Below are 5,682 nucleotides of genomic sequence, written 5' to 3' on the forward strand. Positions count from 1 at the left end.
GCCCCTGGGTCTCTCTGGCAGGCCTCACTTGTTGGACACCTACCTCATGAGGCCACTACCCTGAGCCTCCCCCAACTGTCACTTGTCACTGGAACGTTCCAGATGGCCTATCCCTGCACGGTTTGCTCTGAAGGCCATGCTCCTTCCTGCTGTGGCTCACTGCAGCCTGGTGCTCTACTCTCTATCCTGAATTACACCGCAATTACCCTAAAGTGAAAAGGGAAGGCCAACACATTGGTGAGAGGTGTGAGGACGTCATTTCTCTCAGAGGGAGGGACACTTCTGTATCTCGGTTTTGGATCTCCACTTCCTGTTCTCAAGCTGCCCTTCGATATGATCTCTACAACATCTGATTTCTTACTCTTGTTGTTGAGAAATCAAGAGAAATCATCATTGCATGAAGACACCTCACCCACCTCTCCAAAGCACAAACAACTCATGCAAGGGGGACGGTGTGAAAGCACATTCAGCTCCAGGAAACACCGTGTTTTCTGTGTCCATTCCAGACAGGCCACTTAGGTGAGGGGATGCAGGAGATTAAATTGATCTCAACAGATCTCTGGATGCCGAGAGCTGGCTGTGGGGTTCAGCTTTGCCCCTACAACCATGAGTGTTCTGTTCTGTCTCGGATCCCACAAGAGCTTTGCATGATCTCACCCAAGAAAAGAGGGAGGCCACTCTGTGCCGAGAGGCCAGTATCCCCTCAATCCTTCAACAAGCGCTGGACATCAGCCCTTAGGGTTCCTGAGGTGATGTCCTGAGAGGAACCCGCTCTTGCCATGGCCGTGCTTTTAATCGCCCATTCACATCTCCCTTCAAACCATGAGTTGCCATGAGTTGTATCACCTTTTCGCTTTGTTTTCCTGTGGTGAAGACTTAACCTGATTGTAAAGTCTGATCTGATCTGGGCTCCTGGGAGGTGATTTCTAGGCCATACCGCATCCAGTCCTGTTTTGTTCGCCTGGGGACTTTGGCTATTTCACTATTTAGTGATGTGGTTTGTGAAAAGGGCTTTGGGACGTGCTTAATCAGTTCCAACCTCCAAGAGGCGATGAAGACCAAAGATATCATTGTGAGCCTCCAGAAGGGATGGGAGACTGAAGGTCAGACACAAGGAGAGTGTGTCATCAAGTCCCAATAAAAACTGCATGTCAAGGCTCAGTTGACCTTCCTGGTTGGCAGTATTCTATGTGTCATGTTGCACATTGATGCTGGGATGGAAGNGGGTGGGTGGGGGGATGGATGGATGGTTGGATAGATAGGTGGATACATGAGTCAGTGGATGCATGCATAGATGGATAACTGAATTGGTGGCTAGTTGAACTGATAGATGGATTGATAATTGAACAGGTACATGGATGGATGGATAGATGGGTGGATGGATGGATGGATGAGTTGGTGCATGGATGGATGGATAGTTTAATGGATGGATAATGGATGGATGGGTGGGTAGGTGGATGTATGTATGTATATATGTATGTATGTATGGATGGATGGATGGATTAGTTGGTGCATGGATGGATAGTTGGATGGATGGATAGATTAGTTAGTAGATAGTTAGTAGATTAGTTAGTAGATTAGTTAGTGGATGGATGGATGGATGGATAGATAGATAGATTAATTGTTGCATGGATGGATAGTTGGATGGATGGATGGATGGTTGGTTGGATTGGTGTGTGGTTGAATGGATGGACGGATGGATGGATGGATGGATGGATGGATGGATGGATGGATGGACGGACAGACGGACGGACGGATGGATGGATGGATGGACAGACGGACGGATGGATGGATGGATGGATGGACAGATGGATGGATGGATGGTTGGATGCGTGTGTGGTTGAATGGATGGATGTGTGGTTGGATGGATGGATGGATGGATGGATGGATGGATGGATGGAGGATGGATGGATGGATGGACAGAAGGATAGATGACTTGGTGGACAGATGCATGGATTGACGTATGATTCAGAGTTTCTCTTCCTTGCATCCCAGGGCTATAGCTCCCATGTGATGGTTTTTCCTGCTCTTTGCTCAGAGCTCCTCATCTTACTGGATAGCTCACACGAAGGCTGCAACTGTCTCCAAACCAATGTTATCCCGACTGGACCCCCCACCTGCCTCCTTCCTGCCCCAGACTGAGCCTTCTCTTAGTTTCCTTATGCCATTTGTGTCATGGACCTCACTCGGTGGACGGAGCCTAGGTCCTCAGGGTCATTCGTATCTCCGTTACCCGTACCCCTGCAATTCAGGCAGACACCCTTGATTTAGTTACAAGTCCTTTATCCTTCCTCATCCCCATTTCTCCATCTCGTCCGGGGAAGTGCCACACTTCTCCCGACCTTCATGTAATGTTGCATCCTGTTGAGTGATTACACCTATGCCTGACTCAGTGTAGGGGTGTGCTATCTGGCTTACTCAGCACCCTAAATATGTGCACTGGGCTGCTTCCAATTCTCAGAAATAATGCTGCCAGGAGCATTAATTGTACAGGAACCTGACCTATATGCAGGAATATATGTGTGTAGTATATACATGTAGTATGCGTGTGTGTTGCACACACATACATAAACATACCTGTGCGTGCACACATATATCAAAATAACTTGTACGTGGTCCTTTGTGTATCTGTGATTACACAATAATTACAGAATAATTGTAAGTACACAATAATTCTTTTTTTATTCTTTAAAAATTTTTTTAAATTTTATTTGTTTTTGAGAGAGAGAGGCAGAGAACGACCAGGGGAGGGGCAGAGAGAGAGAGGGAGACACAAAATCTGAAGCTGCTCCAGGCTCTGGGCTGTCAGCACAGAGCCCAAAAACAGGGTTCTAACTCACCGAGTGGGAGATCATGACCCAAGCTGAAGTCAGACATTTAATAGACTGAGCCACCCAGGCGCCCCGGCTGCGGGGGGAAATTCTCCAGGCTGACTTACCAGCAGTGGAACTGGTGAACTGAAGAGAATGTGGGCACATTAAAAACGGTAATTATTATACCTTGTCAAATTGCCTTTCAAAAATCAGGCTAATTAACACACCCAACACCAGCAGAGGAGAGAGAGACTGAAGTTCCCGCCCCGTCCCCAACTCATGGTGTGGCTCCTGGAAACACAACAGAATACCTTTCTCTTTTTATCTTGCTGCTTATAACTGGCCGAGCAGTTCCTGAGTTAAAACTTCTGGGGCAGATAAACTTTCTTCTAAGAGAATGAGTCGCACGGGGTGGATTTCGTAAATAGGGTAACGTTCATGGGAAACCACTGAACAGGCCTCTGCTGAGGCCGGATGAGGGATTAAGGTACTGACCTTGAAGACCTTTGGCTTCAGATCAGACCAGAGGATTAAGACGCAGAGCTCCCTCCAGGGTTCCTTAGGGTGGTGGGCGCGCCACCTGGTGGAAAGGAGATGTTTTGAATAAAGGTTTCAGAGGCACGAATTTATGAAGTGGATGGATGGAGGCAGAGACGGCTGGATGTATAGTTTGTTTGATGGTGGTATGGAGAAGCAGCTGAGTGGATGGATGGTGGGTGAATGGATAGACGTGTTGATGGATGGGTACATGAGTTGATTGGTGCAGGGTGGGTAGGTGGTGGGAGTGCATGGAGACATTGAGTGGATAGGGCGTAGACGAGTGGACTTAAAGATGGATTGATGGGTGGGTAAGAGAATGAACACGTGGATAAATGGATGGATACATAGATGGTTGGATGGATGGATGTTTGGATGGATGGATGGATGGATGGTTGGATGCATGGATGGATGGATGGTTGGATGGATGGATGGTTGGATGGATGGATGGTTGGATGGTTGGATGGATGGATGGTTGGATGGATGGATGGTTGGATGGATAGATGGGTACATGCATAGCTATTCATGTATGCATACACTTATCTAGATCTACACACTTAAATCCTCAGCCATTTTTCTTGTACAAATATATTAATGGAATCTTTGAATCTGGGTCAATGTGAAAGATATCAGTCCAGAGGGAGGAGGTGTCTAACGTGGAGGGAAGTGTGTGATCTCAGGGCAGCCAGAATTGGGTTGGTTGTAACCCAGAACCAAGCATCCAGTTTGCTGGGCTCAGTGGTGCCTCATTGAATGCCTACATCTAGCAGGGACCTGCGTCCCTCTGTGCCAGCCCCAGTCAGTTAAATAATGAGGTCATGGTGGGGTCTGGTGAGGTCTAACCCAATGTGACTGGTGTCCTTATGAGAGGGGGACTCAGAGACGGACGCACAGAGGGAAGATGTCCATGTGGTGATGGACGTATGGGGTGATGGGGTCACAAACAAGGAATGGCGCCAGCCTCCAGGGGTGGGAGAGAACTCGGAACAGACTTGTCCTTAGAGCAGCCGATGGTGGTCGCAGTGCTGCCATCTCGATTTCAGACTTCTGGTCTTCAGAAGGATAAATTTCTGTGCTTCAAGTCCTCCCACCCCAATGCAATAAATGTGTGATAGACACATTTTATTTACTCATTCATACTTTTAAACTTTTTTTTAGGGGGAGAGAGAGAGAATGCATGAGCAGGGGAAGGTCAGAGAGAGAGAATCCCAAGTGGGTTCCATGCTGTCAGTGCAGAGACTGATGCAGGGGTTGAACTCATGGACTGTGAGATCATGACCTGAGCTGAAACCAAGAGTCAGATGCTTAACCGACTGAGCCCGCCAGGCGTCCCCACAGCATTCAGGCATAGAGTCCAGCCTCCAGAGGCCACACATAGTTAGAGGCATATAGTGCAGCCTCCAGAGGCCACACATAGTTAGAGGCATAGAGTCCAGCCTCCAGAGGCCACACAGCTCTGAGCTGTCAGCACAGAGCCTGACACGGGGCTCAAACTCACAAACTATGAGACAATGACCTGAGCTGAAATTGAGAGTGAGATGCTTAACCGACAGAGGCACCCAGGCGCCCTGTGATAGGCACGTTTTAAAACATCTCAGTTTCTGTAAATCAGTAGTCCAGGCACAAGCTAACTGGATATCCACTTAGGGACTCAAAAAACTGAAATCAAGGTGTCGACCAGAGGTTCTCATTTGAGACTCGGGCTGTGTTACAAGCTCACTTCAGTTCTCTGTGGCTGGAGCATTGAAGCCTTCATCTCCTAGAGGCCAGCTACTAATTCCTGCGAAATGATCTTCTCCATAAGGCAGATTGCTTCTTTTTCAAGTAAGGAGGCTGTGTCTGTGCTACTTCAAATCTTGAGCACTTCTGAATTCTGACTTCTTCACCTGATTAGGCCAGGTCCACCCCCCAATCATTTTTCTTTTGATTTGCTCGAATGAACTGATTATGGACTTCAGTTACAGCTGCAAAATTCCTCCATTTTTGCCACAGAATCCTGGGAGCAAATCCCATCATACCCCCAACCCTCATGCACACCCGGCGAGAGCGATTTATATAACTATACACACAGCACAACAGCGCACAAGATTGTGGCTGCAGATACTAGGGGCCTAGTTTTTGTATTTCTGAGGTGCACCCGGAGGAGGGAAATCTTGCCCCGAAATGTAAAAGGATTTTCCTTGAACGTTTTTGAAATTAGTATAACCGTCTCTTCCGTGCGCACGTTCAGGAGTATTTCATTTCTTCATGTGCTTTGCAAAGTCTTCAGAGAGCAGAGTAGAAAAACAGTTTCCCAATTGAACAGTTCCCGAGGGAAACTTGCGGACAGCCT

The sequence above is a fragment of the Crocuta crocuta genome, unplaced genomic scaffold, assembly GCF_008692635.1.
Source record: "Crocuta crocuta isolate KB4526 unplaced genomic scaffold, BGI_CrCroc_1.0 scaffold221, whole genome shotgun sequence".
Lineage (NCBI taxonomy): Eukaryota > Metazoa > Chordata > Mammalia > Carnivora > Hyaenidae > Crocuta > Crocuta crocuta.